We start from the raw sequence: 26,965 nt of genomic DNA, 5'->3' as shown, positions 1-26,965 counted from the left end.
ATAGAACAAGTCCCACACACAGCTAGAAGCCCAATATTTTTTCAGAGGTAGATGCAGATAAAAATTATTTTTAATTTGCAACCTGATGGAGGTCAGTATAGATGGACTAATAGAGAAAGTCCCACACACTGCTAGAAGGCCAAATATTTTTTCAGAGCTAGATGCAGAAAAAAATTATATTCAGTTTGCAACCTGATGGAGGACTGTATAGATGGATTAATAGAACAAGTCCCACACGCAGCTAGAAGCCCAATATTTTTTCAGAGGTAGATACAGAAAAAAAATATATTCAGTTTGCAACCTGATGGAGGTCTGTATAGATGCATTAATAGAACAAGTCCCACACACAGCTAGAAGCCCAATATTTTTTCAGAGGTAGATGCAGAAAAAAAATATATTCAGTTTGCAACCTGATGGAGGTCAGTATAGATGGACTAATAGAGAAAGTCCCACACACTGCTAGAAGGCCAAATATTTTTTCAGAGCTAGATGCAGAAAAAAATTATATTCAGTTTGCAACCTGATGGAGGTCAGTATAGATGGACTAATAGAACAAGTCCCACACACAGCTAGAAGCCCAAATATTTTTTCAGAGGTAGATGCAGATAAAAATTATTTTAAATTTGCAACCTAATGGAGGTCAGTATAGATGGACTAATAGAGAAAGTCCCACACACTGCTAGAAGGCCAAATATTTTTTCAGATCTAGATGCAGATAAAAATTATTTTTAATTTGCAACCTGATGGAGGTCAGTATAGATGGACTAATAGAGAAAGTCCCACACACTGCTAGAAGGCCAAATATTTTTTCAGAGCTAGATGCAGAAAAAAATTATATTCAGTTTGCAACCTGATGGAGGTCAGTATAGATGGACTAATAGAACAAGTCCCACACACTGCTAGAAGCCCAAATATTTTTTCAGAGCTAGATGCAGAAAAAAATTATATTCAGTTTGCAACCTGATGGAGGTCAGTATAGATGGACTAATAGAATGATGCTATGCCCAAAAGATTTTACTTCACTAGGTGCAGTAAAAAAATTGGTATTCTATACACAGGTGGTATATCTTGCAAGACAGATAGGCTACTCCACTGACTAACACACTCTGCAATAGGCCAAAAAGGATTAGCTTTGCTAGATTCAGCCAAATGCTGTGAAAAAAACTTGCACAGCACTGGCACAGACCTGCCTGGCAAAAACTGATAGGAACTGATGTAACCTAGTCCTGAAAAGGACTGCAATTACAATTAGTCTTTACTCCCACAATCTATCTATTTAAGAGCACAGACCTGCCTGATAAAAGTCGTAGGAAATGCTGTAACCTAGTCCTTAAAAGGACTGCAATCACAACTATTCCCTACTCCCAAGCTATCTGTAGATTTGTGCGAAAATTGGCTTGAAATTAACAAGGTATAGCGCACACAGCAACAGGGGTGCCGTCTAACACGCAGCTGCAGCAGTGAGAAAATGGTGGCGACTGGGAAAATGGCTTGGTCTTATAGGGCAAGGACATGTGACATACACTGCCAATGACACATGCCCTTGCTTGTGTGAAAAACAGCAGTTCGCTCCGTGTGTGCGCTGCTGATAGGCTGACAGACTGCACCTCCCCACTGCAAATGCGGGAAAGAGAAAAAAAAATGGAGATCTTCATTATTCCTGCAGAGATCCATCCCCTGCCCCTCCCCCCACCCCGCTGTACACTCAAACTGCGTATTAACATTAATTTTCATCATTACTGAGAAAAAATCCAGTTATGATTTTGGTGCACGAACAGTTATCGAACATAACCTCGAACAGCCGAATTTTTCTCAAATCGTTCGTGTTCGCCGAACGGCTCGAACACCGCCCAAAACAGCTCGAATTTGAGATTGGCGAACAGTTCGAGTAGAACAACGCTCATCTCTATTCTCTAGTCAGGGGAACATTAGCATGCAGTACCCCCTGTCTCAGGCCAGTAGGGGGAGCTGGCTGCCCCTATAAAAGCTGGTACTGGGGGCAGGGTTAGGGAGAGCTGGACAACCTGTCTCAGGATTCAGGTCCCAGAGCAGAGAGGGACAGTTGTATTGCACCTAAGAGGAAGTGTGGCAGGAGGAGAGCCACAAGCCAGAGACAAGAGGCGAAGAGTGCCTGTCTTGGCAGATAACGGACTTAATTTACCAGACTTTGGTGTCTGAGGCTGGGAGGATTCCACATCCCCCAGCAGATAACCAGTCCGCAGGGGACTGTATGTTCCTTGGCCTAAGAAGCCTGGAGGCCCTGCCACAACCGAAGGGACCAGTAAAGCCGTACAAGGCTGGGAGCAGAAAGGAACCCACGTCGCAGGCCATACAGGCGAGAATACACGGAAAGCTCGGAAACGTGGGCTGTTACCCTATAACGAGGAGATAGCCAGAAGGAGCACAGAAAGCACGGTAGGCCTACACCCTCACCCTGACCAGGGCCAATTTCCCCGTTGCTCTCAGACATCTAGGTCCCCTCCTAACTAGGACTGTTTGTGGGTCAATTTACCTCTTCTAGTAAAGACCCTGGACTGCAACCTGTTGTCTGCGCGCTCCTTGCTCCTCCAGCACTATCAGCACTGGGACTCTCACTACCATCACTCCTAACATCCACTACACTGCCCTGGGGCCGCACTCTTCCCGTGGGGAGTCACACCATCCCAGCTGCGTACATCATCAGCCCCAGCGGTCTGCCCAGCAGCGGCGGTTCCTAATGACCGCAAATCCACGGGTGGCGTAGTCGGACATAATCATCAGCACATAACGGACTACCACTGGCCTGACCACCCTGAGCCACGGAACCGGGTTGCCACTACTACTCCCATCGTTCCCCTACTGCCCGGATCCGAGTGCCCCACGGCCCAGGGGGCGAGTCACAAACAACATTCTTTACGTTGAGAATCTTACCGCGCTGAAATGCAGACCAGCGCACCTCAACATCCATCAGCTGCCCCATCAAACGCATCAGCTGCTTCTTCCTCCTCCTCTGTTACCGTGCCAAGTATTGTCACGTGGGGAACTGCTCCAGTCAGGCTGAGTGACAGCCCGTCAGCTGGAACGGAAGCGGACATGCCTGCTGTGTTTGTTTCACTGAGCACACCACATGTTTCTCAATCTACCGTAACATCTGCACCTCACTCATGCTCCACTAGTTTTTCTGGTTCACCATTCTCTGCCCTCTCTCAGCACCTTAGCCAGCCCTCGGTCCCACAGTTGTGGTCACGTAAAAGATTGTTTCATCCTATGCATGACAAAGCTAAAAGGTTGAATTCCACCATCTCCAATCTTTTGGCCACAGAAATGCTGCCTTTCCACCTGATAGATACAGACGGTTTCCGAAAAATGATGGCCATCACAGTCCCCCAGTACCAACTGCCCAGTTGCCATTACTTCTCTAAGAAAGCTGTGCCTGCGCTACACCAGCATGTCGCAGACAACATGACCCAGTCCTTGTCTAAATCTACATGTGCCAGGGTACATTTCACTACAGACACCTGGATGAGTAAGCATGGCCAAGGGCGTTACTTCTTGCTGACTGGGCACTGGATTACTCTTGTGGCTGTGGGGGCAGGCAGGGGAAGGGGCTGCTCCACAAATCTTGGAATCCCCAAGGCTTGCAGAAGAAACCTCTGTATTTCCCACTTCCTCCGCTGCTTCTGCGTACTCCACCTCCTCTAGGGCCTCCACCCGTGCACTCAACCTCTGCCTTAACGAGACACGCGTTCCAGGGGTGCGGAGCAAATACACACCACCTCTGTACTGCGCAGTTAGGGCTCACCGTAATCAGGCAGTCTTCAAAGTAATAAGCCTTGGAGATCGCAGTCATGCAGGTGAAGTGTTGTGGGCAGCTCTCCAGGCTCAGTTTGAGCAATGGCTGTCTCCACTGAACCTAGAGACAGGGAAGGCCATGTTCGATAGTGGTGCGAACCTGTTAGCGGTCCTAGGCCGAGGCAAGCTCGCACATGTGCCTTGCATGGCTCACGTCCTTATTCTGGTGGTACAGCGATTTCTCCACCTCTATCCTGGCCTGGATGAGCTGCTTAACAAAGTGAGGAAGCTGTGTGCTCACTTCCGCTGTTCGCACTCCTTATGTCATCGACTTGCATCGATACAGAGGTCTTTATCTGTGCTAGTTATCAGGTTGATCTGCGATGTGCCGACGCGGTGGAATTCCACTCTGCACATGTTGAAGCGACTGTGCCAGCAGCAACGAGCTCTGATGCAGTATGTCATGACGTATAGCTTGGGGCAACGCAGTACGGACTTGGGCATATCACGTTTGCGGAGTGGGAACAGATTAAGGACCTCTGAATCCTTCGGCATGGTTTTAAAATGGCTACTAAACTGGTTAGCACTGACGATGTCATCATCAGCATCACTATTCCGGTCATATACATGCTGGAACAAAGTTTGAATAACCTGCGGCAAGAGGTGGTGGCCCCAGAAGAAGAGGTGGATGCAGAAGGGATACCAATATCTCAAATTTCCAGACTGTCGTCACACAGGCAAATGCCAAGTGACGGTGGATTACATAGATCGAGGGGGTTTGGTGATACCAGGCAAACTGTTAGTGAAGGTGCAAGAGCTGAGGAACTAATGGAGCATGAAGAGGTGATGGGTGACCAGCTGTCAGAGGATGAAGAGGATAATCATCCCCTCTCGTTTGAACATGGTTGGCAGGAGGGGATGGAGGAAACAAGCATCAGTGTTACAAAGCCCGCTATACAGCCTGGCTTTGGACCTCCTGGAAGAGCCCGACATATGAGTGCCTACTTGATGCACTATCTGCAACATGATCCCCATATAGTTAGGATTCTAAATAATGCTGACTACTGGGTTGCCACTCTGTTAGATCCACGTTATTAGAATCAACTTTGCCAGAAGCTTCCCGCCCTGGAAAGGGACCCGCTTATGTTGGAGTATTGAAAAAAGCATTTAAGCAACCTTAATAGAGGCTTTCCCCAAGATAACAGTGAGGCACACAGTGTGCATTGCAGCTGTAGTCTTTCCACCTCCAGCATGTCAGTTCGTCAACACCAAAACATTAGCAGCAGCAGCAAAGTGGCTGAAGCAATTTATGGGAGTCCTTTCACACATTTTTATCACCAGCTCATGCACCAGCACAACAGAGTACAAGTCTGACATGTGGTGAATGACTGGAGATGCTGGTGGAGGAGTATCTAGAGCTTAATATGAATACCATCAGAGAGGATTTTTACCCTTTTACATTTTGGTCTTCAAAAATGGATGAATGGCCTGAGCTCGCCTATCACGCCTTGGAGGTTTTATCATGCCCGGCAACCAGCGTTCTCTCTAAACGAGTCTTCAGCACTGCTGGTGATGTCTTGACGGATAAGCGCACCAGGCTGTCCCCTGAAAGTCTGTGATATGGCTTCTGTGCCTGCTCTTGCTGCTGCTGCAGGTCTTCGGCCCTAATTTTGGGAAATGTGGAGAATTCTGATTGTGTATCCATCCATTGGGTTGGCTGTAGTGGGACAGGTTTGAGTCTGTGTTAAACTACTTGTAGTCTGATGACATTGATGCCCCTTCGGTGGTGTTAGGCCCTCATTTAGGGCAATGTGAACGCTCCTGGTTAGGTCTCCATCTCCTGTGTTGGCTGTACTGGAAGAGGTGTGGGTCTTATTTACACTATTTCTACTGTAGTGAAATTGATTACACTGTGCTGGCGTCTGCCGCTAATTTTTGGAAATGTGGGGAATCCTGAATGGGTCTCCATCCATTGGGTTGACTGTAGTGGAAGAGGTTTTGGTCTCCATGCATTTCTATAGTTATACTGTAGTGAAATTGAGCATTTGATGCAGATATTGTTTTCCCCAAACGGGTACGCAAATGTGATAAACTCTAAATTCATTTTCAATAAACAACCATCAGCCACTCCATCAAACACCTCTGCCGCTTCTTCCTCCTCCTCTTCAGTTTCCGTGCCAAGTTGAGTCACACAGGTGTCCAACAGAGCCAGCTGTATACTTACTGGAGTTAGGCTGAGTGACAGCCCGTCAGCTGTAAGTGAAGCAGACATGCCTGTTGTGTTTGTTTCTCTGAGCACACCACAAGTTTCTCAATCCTCCGTAACATCTGCGCCTGCATCTCACGCACGGTCTATCGACTTGTCTGTTTCACCGTACTCTGCCCTCTCTCAGCACTGCAGCCAGCCCTCAATCCCACTGTGGTGGTCACGTAAAAGATTGTTTCATCCTACACATGACAAAGCTAAGAGGTTGAACTCCACCATCTCCAATCTGTTAGCCACGGAAATCGTGGACTTAAGCCCTATTTTTTTTTTATGTAAACACTTCCGATTGAGTCTGCATCTCCTGGGTTGGCTGTAGTGAGAAAGGTATGGGTCTGTGTTAAACTACTTGTAGTCTAATGACATTGATGCCACATCAGTGGTGTTAGGCCCTCTTTTAGGGCAATGTGAACATTGCCGGTTAGGCCTCCATCTCCTGGGTTGGCTGTACTGGAAGAGGTATGGGTCTTATTTACACTTTTTCTACTGTAGTGAAATTGATTAGACATTGCTAGTGTCTGCCACTATTTTTTTTAAATGTGGGGAATCCTGATTGGGTCTCCATCTATTGGGTTGGCTGCAGTGGAACCTTCCTGTTCTGCAGTCTAAGTGTAAGGCTGTGTACCAGTCCTTGCTGCACTCCTGATACAGACTCTGCCTGCTGCACTCCTGATACAGACTCTGCCTGCTGCACTCCTGATACAGACTCTGCCTGCTGCACTCTGATACAGACTCTGCCTGCTGCACTCTGATACAGACTCTGCCTGCTGCACTCCTGATACAGACTCTGCCTGCTGCACTCTGATACAGACTCTGCCTGCTGCACTGTGATATAGACACTGCCTTCTACACTCTGATACAGACTCTGCCTGCTGCACTCCAGATACAGACTCTACCTGCTGCACTCCTGATGCAGACTCTGCCTGCTGCGCTCTGATACAGACTCTGCCTGCTGCACTCTAATACAGACTTTGCCTGCTGCACTCTGATACAGACTCTGCCTGCTGTACTCTGATAAAGACTCTGTCTTCTGCACTCTGATACAGACTCTGCCTGCTGCACTCTGATACAGACACTGCCTGCTGCACTCCTGATGCAGACTCTGCCTGCTGCACTCTGATACAGACTCTGCCTGCTGCACTCTGATACAGTCTGTCCTACTGAGTCCAGCTGCTGCACATCCATTGATCTGTCCTGGAGTGGCACCTGATGTTCTTCAAGAGCCAAGTCTAACCTTTCCATCAGAGGCACTAGTGAACAGTCTGGTGCTCGCTTAGTCACGCCCCTCCAGGCTGTCCGGGGTCCGTGGCACAGTGGTTCCACAAACCACATCCGTGACAGTGCGCCCTCGCAGGCAGGGTCCTCTCTCCTGTTGTACCAGTCGGTGACCCCTTTTGACATGTAAAGCGCAACTGAATAAATGTTGCTGTCACAGTAATAATAATTATAGTACTTGTACTCTGGGTTAATTGATGGCACTTTCTGGTGTCTACAACTAATTTGATGTGTTTTGGCAGCTTTTGGTCCCGTTTCTAGTTGTTGTATATGCATTTTTTTGGTCCCCACATTGACTCCTATGGGATTCGGAAATGTTTGATGAACATGCGACGAATAAATTCGGGGAATATCAATTTGTTCGGCAAACTTTTCCAAACCGAGCATTGAAATGTTCGCTCATGCCTAATGTTGACATGAAATAGAGGCTTTTGTTTTAAATGAGAATCATTATGTTTGGAGAAAGAAAAACACTGTGTTACACCATATAAACTTCATACAATCTGTAAAACATGGTAGTGGTAGTTTTGGCCTGTTTTGCTGCATCTCGGCTTGGACAGATTATCATCATTGATAGAACAGTGAATTCTGAATTCTACCAGCAAATTGTAAAGGAAATTGTCAGAAAATTTGCCCAAGAGCTGAATCTCAAGTTATACTTTTGTTACATAAAAAAATATAATTTGATTCAGCAGAAAACCAGAATAGACATAAATACAATAACATACATTAATAATTATATCATATGTATTAATATAAATATTAATAAATATATATTTAAAAATATAAAAAACATTTATATATTATTCATGTTTAAGAAAGTTCATAGAGGGAAGTTCTTCTTGACTTTGAGGTCGTATTTTGAAGCTCCTCGACAGGTGACTGAAAATCCACTTCTAGCGTGAACTTATTGGGGTTAACATGTATTTTCTTTATCAGTTCTTCACAATGATCATGAATCATAAGATAAAGGGAAGGGAATTATTGGTGATTCGCTTGGAGGGTGTTCTACTGTTTGAAGAATATGTGGTAGATTTGTGTTTCTTCTTCAAAGCCTCTTTGTAGCTACTTCCCATGAGCCCAGCACCCAATATCTTCCACCACTAATGGGATGAGACTGTGTAACACAGCCTCCTCGAGACATTGTGGAGATGCCCGCAAAATAATATATTGTGATTATTATGTATGTTGAGAATTCACCATTAACAAAAAGTATTCTCTTCGTGTTATCTCCTCTGTCTGACATCTAGGGTTTTTTTTCTTCCTTTTGTCTTATCTATGTAGTACAGATCATTGAAAAATGTGATGTCCTCTAGTCATGATCAGGACTTCATCTACTGTATATGTCCAGGGTCACTTATTTGCTTCATGGAGGACAGGATCATACTTCTGCTTGTTACTATAAGATACTTACCTCTTTCACAAAGTGGTGGAGATGGTGCAGCCATGGCCTCAGCTTCTCAGAAGGTGTTTTACTGTGTCCTGGTGATTCTCTCTGAATACATAATATACAAGATGAAGATAAGTTTTGGGTCAATAAGTATAGTATTAGTGACGCGCCCCCTGGGCCAGTGTTGTTTGGGGGATACCCGGAGCCGGATCAGATGGGGGTTGTAGTCTCCGAGTGGCGGCGACCCGGTCCGTGCCCAGGGTGTCAAACTCAGTGTGTGGCAGTCTTTACAGATGTTATTAGTTGTTCTTAGTGTCGACTACGCCACCCGTTGATTTGCGGTCAAAAGGCCGCCGCTGCAGCAGGGTCCACTGAGGCTGGTGGTATGGGTGCAGCTGTGGTAGTATAACCCCCAACGGGAGGGGTATAGCCTCAGGGGGTCAGGTGTAGAGGATGGTAGTAGTGGTGGTGCAGTGTGGATGGTAGGAAGACTCAGAGTCGGGCTGTGCAGTTCAGGGTTTTTACTTACTGCTGTTCTGTTGGTCACTCTGGCCTTGAGTGACCGCCCGAGCCGTGCTGCGTCCACCAGGTCCTGGACTCGGCCAACCCCCAAGCAATTCTGGAGCGTGGTCCTGAGCTCCCTTTCTGACTGTCCTCTCTACTGGCCGTTCCCACCAGGGGTCCACTTATGTCCGGCTCCCTCGGGTCTCCTATTGGGTGAACCTTCTTTGGCTTCCCTGACCCTATGCTCGGTGTGCCTTCTTAGTGGACTTGGTGAGGGGCTGCTCCACATGTAATGTCGCAGCCTCCGGTTCTTAGTTGAGGGTTGTTTCTCTCCTCCACTAATTTGGGATCCGGTTCCCTTGCGTGCCAACCCTTCACCCTTCTGGTCTGATTCTGGGTTCTTGGGGTTCCTTCTTCTCCCCCTCTGGGTCCTTCTCTTCTCCTCTCTCTTCTCTCTGCAGGCGCTCCTGGACCTCTCTCAGGACTGACTAACCCTCTACAGAAGACTGACCCTGATCTAAGATGGTTCCCACCTTATATACTCCCTCTATGTGTGAGCTCAGGTGACCAGCACCCAATGAGCTCCTAGCTTTACCCAGGCTGCTCCCCCTATCTGCCCCTACACTACTGGGATGTTCCACCCCCCTCCCACACCAGCCAGGGACAGACGCTGTCGTACCTGCACATATACTTGGTGGGAGTACCGTCGATCTGTCCCCCGGAAATGGGATGTATGTAGTGTATGCAGCTAACTGAGCTCAGTTCCACACTCCATCCTTACCCGGGAGTGGAATATCACACCTCTGGCTTGAGGTGCAATACCCCTGTAGCAGCCGAATCCTCAGGGTGCTACATTCCCCCCTGGTAAATCACAGCACGTCCTCGGGCTGTAAAAGAATAAAAACATCCATAAACATACAATTTTTTTTTCATAACAACATAAACATATAAAACATTATATATATCATCAGCATAAAACTTTTCATAGTAAACATTCTTGTAAATTTTTCTTGTTCCTCCGGCCACGGTGCGACTTGTGACCGGGTAAAGTGCGACAGTCTCTTTTAGAATAACACAGCTTTCCTATAAAACCAGTAGGGGGCGCCTTAAAAAAGCGCAACTATATACAAGGGGAGGTATGGCCGCTCTCAGTCCTCGGCCAGGTATTAGGGAGGAATGACCGCTCTCAGTCCTCGGTCAGTGGGAATAGGGACTCACGGGTTTCAGTTCAATTTGCTGGTCCCAACGGGGACTATATTTTAACTAGCAGCAGTAACAGTTCTTATACCCTGACGGGTAACTATGTACAGTCTCTTTACCGTACTTTAATGACGGCGTCCTCCTGCTCCTTCTTTGTCTTCAGACCCGTCCGGGTCCTCTTGCTCCTCCTCACACCGCAGCTCCTCCTCCGTCAGGCGATGTACATGGAGGGCGTAGGGTCCTTTGGCACACTTGTGCCGGGTGAACGTGACCTCGTCCCCTACATATAGGTCACGACCTCTGTGTCCCTCCGGCAGATGGCTTTCTACGTCTCTGCGGGTGACAAAGACGTCGCCGGGGGTATGATGAGCCCTGATGAAACCCCAACCGTGCTGCAGTTGGAATTTAATTACAGTCCCGGTGGCACTGGGACCGTGGGCTGCACGGGGGTTCCTCCTGGTCCGGCTCTTCTGCTCTGCGCTCTGGATTTGCAGCCGCTGCTCACGGACCCGCCTCTCTCTCCTCTCCCGGTCGAAGACCTCTAACTGCTGCCGGCAGCACTCCGCACGTTCAGCTGCGGCCGCCCGAGTTTCCTGAGTGAACCCCATGAGGTCTCCTCCGGTGGGGTCCCACTCGAACTGCGCTTCTTCCAGCGGGAGCGGGGTCCTCTTAACGGGCTTCGGAGCCGGAATCAGGGGCTCGCACAGGGGCCTTGCTTTTTGGAGTTCCAGTTGGTAGTACTCCTGGGGCCATACAAAGGGCTGCCCATCCGGGCACGTGTGCTGGGCAAATAGATCTTCGCCCAGGTGCGGCACTCTAGATGTTGAGGGCGCGGTGGTGGAAGTGGCGCCCGGTTTGACCAGGCCTTGCGACCAGGCCTGGGGCACCCTAAAGGTAAAGGGCACCGTGAAGACGGCGGTGCCCGGGGGTACTCGGCCTTGCGACCAGGCCGGTGGCTCCGCGGAGGTAGGGGGCGCTGTTGGAATTGCGGCGCCCGGAGGTACTAGACCTTGCGACCAGGCCGATGGTATTTCCTGCTTCGCCGCTCTCAGGGTTGAGGCGCGTGACGTCACAGGGGTCGCGGCCGCGGCTTCTGCTTGAGGCCTAGTCTGGCACGGTGACGATGCAGCGACGGGCACGGCAGGGGGAATTTCGGGCTCTGCGACGGGGAGCTGGGACAGGTACACGGTTTCTCGGCTCGGGGTAGAGACGTCCCCTTTACCTGCCTCCGTCCGTTCAGCTCCCTTCTCGGCGCCGTCTCCTGCCTTCTTTCCTCCTGCGCCATCCTCAGAGGCGGTCTGTCTCCTCGTCTCGGGTGGCGTGCTCCGCTGACGGGTTCCGGTCTGCTGGGCCATCTCGCGGCTCCACTCCGTCAGCGTGTCTTGCTGCACCTGGGCCATCCTCCGTGCGAGGCCCTCCAGCGCGGTCTGTGCACACTCCCGGTCTCGGGGGAGCTGTGCTAGGATCTCCACTAAGCCTAGTGGGGTTGTTGCTTGCAGCAGGCTCCTGACCACTGGGTCGGTGCTGCCTGTCTCTCCCTCCATCTCCGGGTACGCTTTCTCTGGACTCCTCTCCAGACTTCTTGTCTCCGGGTGCGCTCTCTCCAGACTCCTCCAGGCTGCACCCATCTTCGCTCCTTTGTTCTGTCTCCGCCCACATTGAGGGTGGTCAGGGGAAACTTAGTGATTGTCAGTTCCAGGGGCAGTTCTCTCACGCTGATGGACACTTCCAGCATCACAGTCTCTGTTGGTGGGCGCGGTTTCCGCTTTTGGCGCCATTCTTCGACCTGGCCCACGATGGGAGGTGGCCTTTTGCCACCCTCTGGCACGCCCATAATGGCGTCCGCTCTTCCAAGGCGGGAAATCTTTGGAAATGGCGGGAATCCTCTCCCAGTGGCGGGAAACTCCATGGATGGCGGGAAAAAGCTGCAAATGGCGGACAACCGGCGGGAAACGACCTGTGATGGGGTCCGTTGGCGGGGACCCTCCGGAACCGGCGGGAGACTTCTTTTTGAGGTAACGGTGAACTTTTCTTCAGGCACGCAGTACCCGGATGTGGCGGGCACGTTATCCTGCCGACTACGCCAAAGTTGACGCGCCCCCTGGGCCAGTGTTGTTTGGGGGATACCCGGAGCCGGATCAGATGGGGGTTGTAGTCTCCGAGTGGCAGCGACCCGGTCCGTGCCCAGGGTGTCAAACTCAGTGTGTGGCAGTCTTTACAGATGTTATTAGTTGTTCTTAGTGTCGACTACGCCACCCGTTGATTTGCGGTCAAAAGGCCGCCGCTGCAGCAGGGTCCACTGAGGCTGGTGGTATGGGTGCAGCTGTGGTAGTATAACCCCCAACGGGAGGGGTATAGCCTCAGGGGGTCAGGTGTAGAGGATGGTAGTAGTGGTGGTGCAGTGTGGATGGTAGGAAGACTCAGAGTCGGGCTGTGCAGTTCAGGGTTTTTACTTACTGCTGTTCTGTTGGTCACTCTGGCCTTGAGTGACCGCCCGAGCCGTGCTGCGTCCACCAGGTCCTGGACTCGGCCAACCCCCAAGCAATTCTGGAGCGTGGTCCTGAGCTCCCTTTCTGACTGTCCTCTCTACTGGCCGTTCCCACCAGGGGTCCACTTATGTCCGGCTCCCTCGGGTCTCCTATTGGGTGAACCTTCTTTGGCTTCCCTGACCCTATGCTCGGTGTGCCTTCTTAGTGGACTTGGTGAGGGGCTGCTCCACATGTAATGTCGCAGCCTCCGGTTCTTAGTTGAGGGTTGTTTCTCTCCTCCACTAATTTGGGATCCGGTTCCCTTGCGTGCCAACCCTTCACCCTTCTGGTCTGATTCTGGGTTCTTGGGGTTCCTTCTTCTCCCCCTCTGGGTCCTTCTCTTCTCCTCTCTCTTCTCTCTGCAGGCGCTCCTGGACCTCTCTCAGGACTGACTAACCCTCTACAGAAGACTGACCCTGATCTAAGATGGTTCCCACCTTATATACTCCCTCTATGTGTGAGCTCAGGTGACCAGCACCCAATGAGCTCCTAGCTTTACCCAGGCTGCTCCCCCTATCTGCCCCTACACTACTGGGATGTTCCACCCCCCTCCCACTCCAGCCAGGGACAGACGCTGTCGTACCTGCACATATACAGTCATATGAAAAAGTTTGGGCACCCCTATTAATCTTAAGCTTAATGTTCTATAAAAATTGGTGTTTTTGCAACAGCTATTTCAGTTTGATATATGTAATAACTGTTGGATACAGTAATGTTTCTGCCTTGAAATGAGGTTCATTGTACTAACAGAAAATGTGCAATCTGCATTCAAACAAAATTTGACAGGTGCATAAGTATGGGCACCTTACCAGAAAAGTGACATTAATAGTTAGTAGATCCCCCTTTTGCAAAAATAACAGCCTCTAGTCGCTTCCTGTAGCTTTTAATGAGTTCCTGGATCCTGGATGAAGGTATTTTTGACCATTCCTCTTTACAAAACAATTCCAGTTCAGTTAAGTTTGATGGTCGTCGAGCATGGACAGCCCTCTTCAAATGATCCCACAGATGTTCAATGATATTCAGGTCTGGGGACTGGGATGGCCATTCCAGAACATTGTAGTTGTTCCTCTGCATGAATGCCTGAGTAGATTTGGAGCGGTGTTTTGGATCATTGTCTTGCTGAAAGATCCATCCACTTTGTAACTTCATATTTATCACTGATTCTTGAACACTATTGTCAAGAATCTGCTGATACTGAGTGGAATCCATGCGTCCCTCAACTTTAACAAGATTCCCAGTGCCAGCATTGACCACCCAGCCCCAAAGCATGATGGAACCTCCACCAAATTTTACTGTGGGTAGCAAGTGTTTTTCTTGGAATGCTGTGTTTTTTTGCCACCATGCATAACGCCTTTTTGTATGACCAAATAACTCAATCTTGATTTCATCAGTCCACAGGACCTTCTTCCAAAAAGAAATTGGCTTCTCCAAATGTGCTTTTGCATACTTCAGCCAACTCTGTTTGTGGCGTGCTTGCAGAAACGGCTTCTTTCGCATCACTCTCCCATACAGCTTCTCCTTGTGCAAAGTGCCTTGTATAGTTGACCGATGCACAGTGACACCATCTGCAGCAAGTTGATGCTGCAGCTCTCTGGAGGTGGTCTGAGGATTGTCCTTGACTGATCTCACCATTCTTCTTCTCTGCCTTTCTGATGTTTTTCTTGGCCTGCCACTTCTGGCCTTAACAAGAACTGTCCCTGTGTTCTTCCATTTCCTTATTATGTTCCTCACAGTGGAAAGTGACAGGTTAAATCTCTGAGACAGCTTTTTGTATGCTTCCCCTGAACAACTATGTTGAATAATCTTTGTTTTCAGATCATTTGACAGTTGTTTTGAGGAGCACATGATGCCACTCTTCAGAGGAGATTCAAACAGGAGAACAACTTGCAAGTGGCCACTTTAAGTAGCTTTTCTCATGATTGCATACACCTGGCTATAAAGTTCAAAGCTCCATGAGGTTACAAAACCAAAAAAAGTGCTTTAGTAAGTCAGTAAAAAGTAGGTAGGAGTATTTAAAACAAAAAAATGATAAGGGTGCCCATACTTATGCACCTGTCAAATTTTGTTTGAATGCAGATTGCACATTTTCTGTTAGTACAATAAACCTCATTTCAAGGCAGAAACATTACTGTGTCCAACAGTTATTACATATATCAAACTGAAATAGCTGTTGCAAAAACACCAATTTTTATAAAACATTAAGCTTAAGATTAATAGGGGTGCCCAAACTTTTTCATATGACTGTACTTGGTGGGAGTACCGTCGATCTGTCCCCCGGAAATGGGATGTATGTAGTGTATGCAGCTAACTGAGCTCAGTTCCACACACCATCCTTACCCGGGAGTGGAATATCACACCTCTGGCTTGAGGTGCAATACCCCTGTAGCAGCCGAATCCTCAGGGTGCTACATTAGCAGCACGACAACATCAAAGCATAAACTTTGAAAATAATAAAGATAAAGAGTCAATCACATGGACTTACACAGAGCAGAAGATCATCTCTGATTTTGAGGAACATCCCAAGTGACTGTGATGCCAGATCAGGTACAGCAGATGTGGACAGATTCACCAGAACTTCTGTAGTTATAGTAACTCGCTCCAAGGTCAGAATCAGACGATCATTGGCCTGAAGAAAGAAAAAAGGAAAATATGTGTCTAAGAATGGTACCTCAAGTATATTATTAAGTAAGAAGGATTTTATTTCACAGAACTGTTATGGAAGAAAGTGGTGTACAGTACAGTAGAAGAGAATGCGAGATATGTACTTACTAGTGTTGAGCATTCCGATACTGAAATATCGGGTATCGGCCGATATTCGCGGTATCGGAATTCCGATACTTAATTCCGATACTTTTGCAATATCGTATACCGGAATCGGAAGTTCCCATAATGCAATGAGCCATTTTCATTTTATTCAGCCAATGAGGATCCTAAGAAGTGTGGGCACATCCTGTTAGGCATGTAGGCATCTTAACTAATGGCATGGCTGTGATTGGCTGCTGAAATGATGTCATGATTAGAGATGAGCGTTGTTCTACTCGAACTGTTCGCCAATCTCAAATTCGAGCTGTTTTGGGCGGTGTTCGAGCCGGTCGGCGAACACGAACAATTTGAGAAAAATTCGGCTGTTCGAGGTTATGTTCGATAACTGTTCGTGCACCAAAATCATAACTGGATTTTTTCTCAGTAATGATGAAAATTAATGTTAATACGCAGTTTGAGTGTACAGCGGGGCGGGGGGAGGGGCAGGGGATGGATCTCTGCAGGAACAATGAAGATCTCCATTTTTTTTTCTCTTTCCCGCATTTGCAGTGGGGAGGTGCAATCTGTCAGCCTATCAGCAGCGCACACACGGAGCGAAGTGCTTTTTTTCACACAAGCAAGGGCATGTGTGATTGGCAGTGTATGTCACATGTCCTTGCCCTATAAGACCAAGCCATTTTCCCCGTCGCCACCATTTTCTCACTGCTGCAGCTGCGTGTTAGATGGCACCGCTGTTGCTGTGTGCGCTATACCTTGTTAATTTCAAGCCAATTTTCGCACAAATATACAGATAGCTTGGGAGTAGGGAATAGTTGTGATTGCAGTCCTTTTAAGGACTAGGTTACAGCATTTCCTACGACTTTTATCAGGCAGGTCTGTGCTCTTAAATAGATAGATTGTGGGAGTAAAGACTAATTGTAATTGGAGTCCTTTTCAGGACTAGGTTACATCAGTTCCTATCAGTTTTTGCCAGGCAGGTCTGTGCCAGTGCTGTGCAAGTTTTTTTCACAGCATTTGGCTGAATCTAGCAAAGCTAATCCTTTTTGGCCTATTGCAGAGTGTGTTAGTCAGTGGAGTAGCCTATCTGTGTTGCAAGATATACCACCTGTGTATAGAATACCAATTTTTTTACTGCACCTAGTGAAGTAAAATCTTTTGGGCATAGCATCATTCTATTAGTCCATCTATACTGACCTCCATCAGGTTGCAAACTGAATATAATTTTTTTCTGCATCTAGCTCTGAAAAAATATTTGGGCTTCTAGCAGTGTGTGGGACTTGGTCTATTAGTCCATCTATACTGACCTCCATCAGGTTGCAAATTAAAAATAATTTTTTTCTTCATTTAGCTCTGAAAAAATATTTGGGCTTCTAGCAGTGTGTGGGACTTGTTCTATTAGTCCTTCTATACTGACCTCCAGCAGGTTGCAAATTGAATATAATTTTTTCTGCATCTAGCTCTGAAAAAATATTTGGGCTTCTAGCGGTGTGTGGGACTTGGTCTATTAGTCCATCTATACTGACCTCCATCAGGTTGCAAATTAAAAATAATTTTTTTCTGCATCTAGCTCTGAAAAAATATTTGCGCTTCTAGCAGTGTGTGGGACTTGGTCTATTAGTCCATCTATACTGACCTCCATCAGGTTGCAAATTAAAAATAATTTTTTTCTTCATTTATCTCTGAAAAAATATTTGGGCTTCTAGCAGCGTGTGGGACTTGTTCTATTAGTCCATCTATACTGACCTCCATCAGGTTGCAAATTAAAAATAATTTTTTTCTGCATCTAGCTCTGAAAAAATATTTGGGCTTCTAGCAGTGTGTGGGACTTGGTCTATTAGTCCATCTATACTGACCTCCATCAGGTAGCAAATTAAAAATAATTTTTTTCTGCATCTAGCTCTGAAAAAATATTTGGGCTTCTAGCAGTGTGTGGGACTTGGTATATTAGTCCATCTATACTGACCTCCATCAGGTTGCAAATTGAATAAAAAAATTTTCTGCATCTAGCTCTGAAAAAATATTTGGGCTTCTAGCGGTGTGTGGGACTTGGTCTATTAGTCCATCTATACTGACCTCCATCAGGTTGCAAATTAAAAATAATTTTTTTCTGCATCTAGCTCTGAAAAAATATTTGGGCTTCTAGCTGTGTATGGGACTTGGTCTATTAGTCCATCTATACTGACCTCCATCAGGTTGCAAATTAAAAATAATTTTTTTCTTCATTTATCTCTGAAAAAATATTTGGGCTTCTAGCAGCGTGTGGGACTTGTTCTATTAGTCCATCTATACTGACCTCCATCAGGTTGCAAATTAAAAATAATTTTTTTCTGCATCTAGCTCTGAAAAAATATTTGGGCTTCTAGCAGTGTGTGGGACTTGGTCTATTAGTCCATCTATACTGACCTCCATCAGGTTGCAAATTAAAAATAATTTTTTTCTGCATCTTGCTCTGAAAAAATATTTGGGCTTCTAGCGGTGTGTGGGACTTTTTCTATTAGTCCATCTATACTGACCTCCATCAGGTTGCAAATTAAAAATAATTTTTTTCTGCATCTAGCTCTGAAAAAATATTTGGGCTTCTAGCAGTGTGTGGGACTTGGTCTATTAGTCCATCTATACTGACCTCCATCAGGTTGCAAATTAAAAATAATTTTTTTCTTCATTTAGCTCTGAAAAAATATTTGGGCTTCTAGCAGTGTGTGGGACTTGTTCTATTAGTCCTTCTATACTGACCTCCAGCAGGTTGCAAATTGAATATAATTTTTTCTGCATCTAGCTCTGAAAAAATATTTGGGCTTCTAGCGGTGTGTGGGACTTGGTCTATTAGTCCATCTATACTGACCTCCATCAGGTTGCAAATTAAAAATAATTTTTTTCTGCATCTAGCTCTGAAAAAATATTTGCGCTTCTAGCAGTGTGTGGGACTTGGTCTATTAGTCCATCTATACTGACCTCCATCAGGTTGCAAATTAAAAATAATTTTTTTCTTCATTTATCTCTGAAAAAATATTTGGGCTTCTAGCAGCGTGTGGGACTTGTTCTATTAGTCCATCTATACTGACCTCCATCAGGTTGCAAATTAAAAATAATTTTTTTCTTCATTTAGCTCTGAAAAAATATTTGGGCTTCTAGCAGTGTGTGGGACTTGTTCTATTAGTCCTTCTATACTGACCTCCAGCAGGTTGCAAATTGAATATAATTTTTTCTGCATCTAGCTCTGAAAAAATATTTGGGCTTCTAGCGGTGTGTGGGACTTGGTCTATTAGTCCATCTATACTGACCTCCATCAGGTTGCAAATTAAAAATAATTTTTTTCTGCATCTAGCTCTGAAAAAATATTTGCGCTTCTAGCAGTGTGTGGGACTTGGTCTATTAGTCCATCTATACTGACCTCCATCAGGTTGCAAATTAAAAATAATTTTTTTCTTCATTTATCTCTGAAAAAATATTTGGGCTTCTAGCAGCGTGTGGGACTTGTTCTATTAGTCCATCTATACTGACCTCCATCAGGTTGCAAATTAAAAATAATTTTTTTCTGCATCTAGCTCTGAAAAAATATTTGGGCTTCTAGCAGTGTGTGGGACTTGGTCTATTAGTCCATCTATACTGACCTCCATCAGGTAGCAAATTAAAAATAATTTTTTTCTGCATCTAGCTCTGAAAAAATATTTGGGCTTCTAGCAGTGTGTGGGACTTGGTATATTAGTCCATCTATACTGACCTCCATCAGGTTGCAAATTGAATAAAAAAATTTTCTGCATCTAGCTCTGAAAAAATATTTGGGCTTCTAGCGGTGTGTGGGACTTGGTCTATTAGTCCATCTATACTGACCTCCATCAGGTTGCAAATTAAAAATATTTTTTTTCTGCATCTAGCTCTGAAAAAATATTTGGGCTTCTAGCTGTGTATGGGACTTGGTCTATTAGTCCATCTATACTGACCTCCATCAGGTTGCAAATTAAAAATAATTTTTTTCTTCATTTATCTCTGAAAAAATATTTGGGCTTCTAGCAGCGTGTGGGACTTGTTCTATTAGTTGATCTATACTGACCTCCATCAGGTTGCAAATTAAAAATAATTTTTTTCTGCATCTAGCTCTGAAAAAATATTTGGGCTTCTAGCAGTGTGTGGGACTTGGTCTATTAGTCCATCTATACTGACCTCCATCAGGTTGCAAATTAAAAATAATTTTTTTCTGCATCTAGCTCTGAAAAAATATTTGGGCTTCTAGCAGTGTGTGGGACTTGGTCTATTAGTCCATCTATACTGACCTCCATCAGGTTGCAAATTGAATAAAAAAAATTTCTGCATCTAGCTCTGAAAAAATATTTGGGCTTCTAGCGGTGTGTGGGACTTGGTCTATTAGTCCATCTATACTGACCTCCATCAGGTTGCAAATTAAAAATAATTTTTTTCTGCATCTAGCTCTGAAAAAATATTTGGGCTTCTAGCAGTGTGTGGGACTTGGTCTATTAGTCCATCTATACTGACCTCCATCAGGTTGCAAATTAAAAATAATTTTTTTCTTCATTTAGCTCTGAAAAAATATTTGGGCTTCTAGCAGTGTGTGGGACTTGTTCTATTAGTCCTTCTATACTGACGTCCAGCAGGTTGCAAATTGAATATAATTTTTTTCTGCATCTAGCTCTGAAAAAATATTTGGGCTTCTAGCGGTGTGTGGGACTTGGTCTATTAGTCCATCTATACTGACCTCCATCAGGTTGCAAATTAAAAATAATTTTTTTCTGCATCTAGCTCTGAAAAAATATTTGGGCTTCTAGCAGTGTGTGGGACTTGGTCTATTAGTCCATCTGTACTGACCTCCATCAGGTTGCAAATTAAAAATAATTTTTTTCTGCATCTAGCTCTGAAAAAATATTTGGGCTTCTAGCAGTGTGTGGGACTTGGTCTATTAGTCTATCTATACTGACCTCCATCAGGTTGCAAATTAAAAATAATTTTTTTCTTCATTTAGCTCTGAAAAAATATTTGGGCTTTTAGCAGTGTGTGGGACTTGTTCTATTAGTCCTTCTATACTGACCTCCAGCAGGTTGCAAATTGAATATAATTTTTTCTGCATCTAGCTCTGAAAAAATATTTGGGCTTCTAGCTGTGTGTGGGACTTGGTCTATTAGTCCATCTATACTGACCTCCATCAGGTTGCAAATTAAAAATAATTTTTTTCTGCATCTAGCTCTGAAAAAATATTTGCGCTTCTAGCAGTGTGTGGGACTTGGTCTATTAGTCCATCTATACTGACCTCCATCAGGTTGCAAATTAAAAATAATTTTTTTCTTCATTTATCTCTGAAAAAATATTTGGGCTTCTAGCAGCGTGTGGGACTTGTTCTATTAGTCCATCTATACTGACCTCCATCAGGTTGCAAATTAAAAATAATTTTTTTCTGCATCTAGCTCTGAAAAAATATTTGGGCTTCTAGCAGTGTGTGGGACTTGGTCTATTAGTCCATCTATACTGACCTCCATCAGATAGCAAATTAAAAATAATTTTTTTCTGCATCTAGCTCTGAAAAAATATTTGGGCTTCTAGCAGTGTGTGGGACTTGGTATATTAGTCCATCTATACTGACCTCCATCAGGTTGCAAATTGAATAAAAAAATTTTCTGCATCTAGCTCTGAAAAAATATTTGGGCTTCTAGCGGTGTGTGGGACTTGGTCTATTAGTCCATCTATACTGACCTCCATCAGGTTGCAAATTAAAAATAATTTTTTTCTGCATCTAGCTCTGAAAAAATATTTGGGCTTCTAGCTGTGTATGGGACTTGGTCTATTAGTCCATCTATACTGACCTCCATCAGGTTGCAAATTAAAAATAATTTTTTTCTTCATTTATCTCTGAAAAAATATTTGGGCTTCTAGCAGCGTGTGGGACTTGTTCTATTAGTCCATCTATACTGACCTCCATCAGGTTGCAAATTAAAAATAATTTTTTTCTGCATCTAGCTCTGAAAAAATATTTGGGCTTCTAGCAGTGTGTGGGACTTGGTCTATTAGTCCATCTATACTGACCTCCATCAGGTTGCAAATTAAAAATAATTTTTTTCTGCATCTAGCTCTGAAAAAATATTTGGGCTTCTAGCAGTGTGTGGGACTTGGTCTATTAGTCCATCTATACTGACCTCCATCAGGTTGCAAATTGAATAAAAAATTTTTCTGCATCTAGCTCTGAAAAAATATTTGGGCTTCTAGCGGTGTGTGGGACTTGGTCTATTAGTCCATCTATACTGACCTCCATCAGGTTGCAAATTAAAAATAATTTTTTTCTGCATCTAGCTCTGAAAAAATATTTGGGCTTCTAGCAGTGTGTGGGACTTGGTCTATTAGTCCATCTATACTGACCTTCATCAGGTTGCAAATTAAAAATAATTTTTTTCTTCATTTAGCTCTGAAAAAATATTTGGGCTTCTAGCAGTGTGTGGGACTTGTTCTATTAGTCCTTCTATACTGACGTCCAGCAGGTTGCAAATTGAATATAATTTTTTTCTGCATCTAGCTCTGAAAAAATATTTGGGCTTCTAGCGGTGTGTGGGACTTGGTCTATTAGTCCATCTATACTGACCTCCATCAGGTTGCAAATTAAAAATAATTTTTTTCTGCATCTAGCTCTGAAAAAATATTTGGGCTTCTAGCAGTGTGTGGGACTTGGTCTATTAGTCCATCTATACTGACCTCCATCAGGTTGCAAATTAAAAATAATTTTTTTCTGCATCTAGCTCTGAAAAAATATTTGGGCTTCTAGCAGTGTGTGGGACTTGGTCTATTAGTCTATCTATACTGACCTCCATCAGGTTGCAAATTAAAAATAATTTTTTTCTTCATTTAGCTCTGAAAAAATATTTGGGCTTCTAGCAGTGTGTGGGACTTGTTCTATTAGTCCTTCTATACTGACCTCCAGCAGGTTGCAAATTGAATATAATTTTTTTCTGCATCTACCTCTGAAAAAATATTTGGGCTTCTAGTGGTGTGTGGGACTTGGTCTATTAGTCCATCTATTCTGACCTCCATCAGGTTGCAAATTAAAAATAATTTTTTTCTGCATCTAGCTCTGAAAAAATATTTGGGCTTATAGCGGTGTGTGGGACTTGGTCTATTAGTCCATCTATACTGACCTCCATCAGGTTGCAAATTAAAAATAATTTTTTTCTGCATCTAGCTCTGAAAAAATATTTGGGCTTCTAGCAGTGTGTGGGACTTGGTCTATTAGTCCATCTATACTGACCTCCATCAGGTTGCAAATTGAATAAAAAAATTTTCTGCATCTAGCTCTGAAAAAATATTTGGGCTTCTAGCGGTGTGTGGGACTTGGTCTATTAGTCCATCTATACTGACCTCCATCAGGTTGCAAATTAAAAATAATTTTTTTCTGCATCTAACCCAGCCAATAGTTTTGGCCTAATACCACAGTTTGGCCACTCAGCTCTGCTCGGTTACCATCCATTGTTTTTTTGTGCAAACAACTCCAGAGTTGTGAATTAGTTAACCACCAAAATGAGTGGAAAAAGGCCTGCTGCTGGTGGAAAGGGGAATAGGCGTGTTGGGAAGGGGAAAAAAGGTTGTGTCCGTGGGGTAGGTGCAGAAGAAAGACCATCTTCCAGCCAAACTAAAATGTCTACTTCTTTTAGCGGACAATGTGATAAGATCCCTTTCTTACGGCCACGCCAATCGCTACAAATTCCAGATGAGGCACAAAAACAGCAGGTGCTTCAACGGATATCAAGTGCTCCTTTAAGTGGGCTCTCCTCCACATCAACTTCAACATCACAAATACTCCAGTCCTCAAAGGTGTCACCCAAATCGCACTTGCTTCCTCACAGCTCCCAAATCTCCAGCTGCCCGTCTGAGTATGAGGTAGAACAGATGGTTGAGTCTGCAGAGCTGTTTACTCATACTATAGCCTGGGAATCAGAGGTCGACTCCAGCGCTTCTGTGAATCCAGACGAGGAAATGATCTGCACTGATGCCCAGAATCTTTATGAGTCGGATCCAGGACCAGACGCAGAAGGTTCTGACCATAATGTAGACCCTCATTCCCAAACTGTAACTCCTGCTGGTGGAGACAATGAGGAAGACGATGATAAGACTCAAATACCTGATTGGAGCGACAACTTTAGTTTTTTGTCAGGGCAGGAACAGGTTGGCTCTGAGGACGACGGGTGTGATAACGCACAGGGTGATGATGATGAGGTCGGAGATCCCACTTACTGTCAACCCACAGTCAGCCAAGAGATGAGGTCAGCAGAGGAGGTGGAGGAAGATGCTAGTGACGACGAGGTCAGGTTGCGCCTTCCTGGACAGAGACGTAGTACTGGAAGCATGTCAACAACTGCATCCTCAAACACAACTCTGCCTCTCACCACAAGTCGTGGTGGCTCTTCAGGTCGCATGGGTGCTAAGCCTTGCATAGCCTGGGCATTTTTTCAGATCGATAAAGATGACCCAACTCGTGTTATCTGTAACATTTGTCAGCAAAAGCTAAGTAGAGGCCAAAAAATACATAGTTTGAGTACTTCATGCATGAACCGGCACATGGACATGAAGCATAAGTTGCAGTGGGAAGCTCAGTGTGCTACAATGCGGCCTAGCCGGCCGGGCCAACCACCGCCTGCCATATCTTGTGCATCCGCGGCCTCTTCATCCTCTGTGACTGGGGGGACAGCAGTCACACCTGTTTTGGGGCGCAGACCTGCCACCTCTTTACCCGCAACAGCCAGCGTGATTGGCAGGTCATCATTTTCTTTGGAGGTGGTAACACCAGCTGGTGTTGAGCGCTGTCCGACATCGATAGCACCACCTTTGGATCAAGGCAACCTAACATGTCCGCCTGCATCTTCCTCACAGACCGGCAGTTTGCCGGGGACACCCTTATCAACCCCGTCTAAGCACAATAGCCAGCCCTCGGTCCCTCAGATGTGGACAAGTAAAAGACCATTTCCTCCTAGCCATGAGAAAGCTAAGAGGTTGAATTTCACCATCTGCAAGTTCTTGGCTACAGAAATGCTGCCTTTCCGCCTGGTGGACACAGAGGATTTTCGAGACCTTATGTCCGTCGCAGTGCCCCAGTACCAGATGCCCAGTCGGCACTACTTCTCAAAGAAAGGTGTGCCTGCGCTCCACCAGCATGTCGCACACAACATCACCGCTTCTTTGAGAAACTCTGTGTGTGACAGGGTGCATTTCACCACAGACACTTGGACGAGTAGGCATGGACAGGGGCGTTACATGTCGCTGACTGGGCACTGGGTAACTATGGTGACAGCAGGACAAGGGGCTGCTGTCCAAGTCTTGCCGTCCCCACGAGTTGTGCGTCAATCCTCTTTATGTCAAAGTTCCTCCACTGCTTCTGCCTCCTCAACCTCCTCTCGGTCTTCCACCTGCACCCAAAGCCTGTCTGGTCATGCCACAAGCTTTCTAACTGCGGAGAAGGGATCCTGCACACCTCCTTACTATGCTGGCAGTAGGGCTCAATGTCATCAGGCGGTTTTTACATTGAAATGTCTGGGAAATGTGAGTCACACAGCTGAGGAGTTGTGGTCAGCTCTGGAGAACCAATTTCATGAATGGTTGTCTCCACTGGACCTGAAACCAGGGAAGGCCGTGTGCGACAATGCTGCAAACCTGGGTGCGGCCCTTCACCGGGGCAATGTCACACACGTGCCTTGTATGGCTGACGTGTTGAACCTGGTTGTCCAGCAATTTTAAGCCCACTATCTCAGACTAGATGGCCTTCTGCAGAGGGCACGGTCGCTGTGTGCTCACTTCCGCCGTTCGCATCCTGCAGCTCAGCGACTTACATCTCTACAGAAGTCGTTGGGCCTGCCACTTCACCGGCTAAAATGCGATGTGCCTACCCGGTGGAATTCAACTCTGCACATGTTGCAGCGACTGTGGCAGCACCGACAAGCCCTGGTGCAATACGTTCTGACGTATAGCCTGGGCCAACGAGATCCAGAGGTGGGGCAAATCACGCTGGAGGAGTGGTCTCAGATCAGGGACCTATGCACCCTTCTGCACAGTTTTGAAATGGCGACGAAGATGTTTAGTGCTGACGATGCCATTATCAGCATGACTATTCCGGTGATTTACATGCTGGAGCACATGTTAAACAGAATTCGGAGTCAGGTGGTGGCACAAGAGGAGGTGGAGGAAGTAGAGGAGGAGGAGTTGTATGCGGAAGGGCTAACATCTGCAAGGTCCAGACGGTCGGCAGCACCAAGGCGGCAGGCATGTGAGGGTGGGGGAGATGGTTTTACCAGGGCGCATGGTAGCAGCCAAACTAGTGAGGAAGGTGCAGGAGCCCAGGAAGAAGTGGAGGACGAACTGATGGAAGACTCATCAGATGAGGGAGACCTTGATCACATTTCTGTTGTGCGAGGTTGGGGGGAGAGGACAGAGGAAGGAAGCATGATTGTTACCTCGCCACCAACACAACAGGGACTTGGTGCTCCTGGATGCGCAACACACATGAGTGCCTTCTTGCTGCACTACCTGCAACATGACCCTCGAATTGTGAGAATTAGAAATAATCCTGACTACTGGGTTGCCAAACTGTTAGATCCCCGGTACAAAAGTAAATTTGCAGAAATTATTCCTGCCATAGAAAGGGATGCACGCATGCAGGAGTATCAGCAGAGACTGTTGCAGAATCTTACATGTGCTTTTCCACAAAATACCAGTGGTGCACGTAGTGAATCTCACAGTTCCAACTTGCCAACCGTGGGACCGTCAAGTGTTCAGCACTCAAACCGTAACAGAACCACAGTATCTGCTGGTAACATCAATTTTGCGGAATCATTTCACCACTTTTTTAGCCCATCCTTTGCAAGGCCACAGGAGACAAGAAGTCTGACACATAGTCAACGCCTAGAGACGATGGTACAGGAGTATCTCCAAGTAAACATTGAAGCCACGACTGTGTCACTGGACCCTTGCTCTTTTTGGGCTTCCAATCTGGATAAATGGCCGGAGCTAGCCACTTACGCCTTGGAGATCTTGTCATGCCCCGCAGCCAGCATTCTGTCTGAACGTGTGTTCAGCGCTGCTGGTGGTGTGCTGACAGATAAGCGCACGCGGCTCTCCACTGATAATGTAGACAGACTCACGTTCATAAAGATGAAAAAATCATGGATCCGAAACGACTTTTCTACCCCTGTGTCATCCTGGGGAGAGTAAAAGCTTGATGATTGGTTAAAATCACCCTATTAACCGTTTTAAGCTTTCAAATTACTAATCATGTTTATCTGTATCTTGGCT

The sequence above is a fragment of the Phyllobates terribilis genome, unplaced genomic scaffold (genome assembly GCF_046119375.1).
Source record: "Phyllobates terribilis strain yellow unplaced genomic scaffold, ASM4611937v1 Scaffold_7__3_contigs__length_470593459, whole genome shotgun sequence".
In the NCBI taxonomy this organism is placed as follows: Eukaryota; Metazoa; Chordata; class Amphibia; order Anura; family Dendrobatidae; genus Phyllobates; species Phyllobates terribilis.
Note: the sequence above shows the minus strand (reverse complement) of the source record.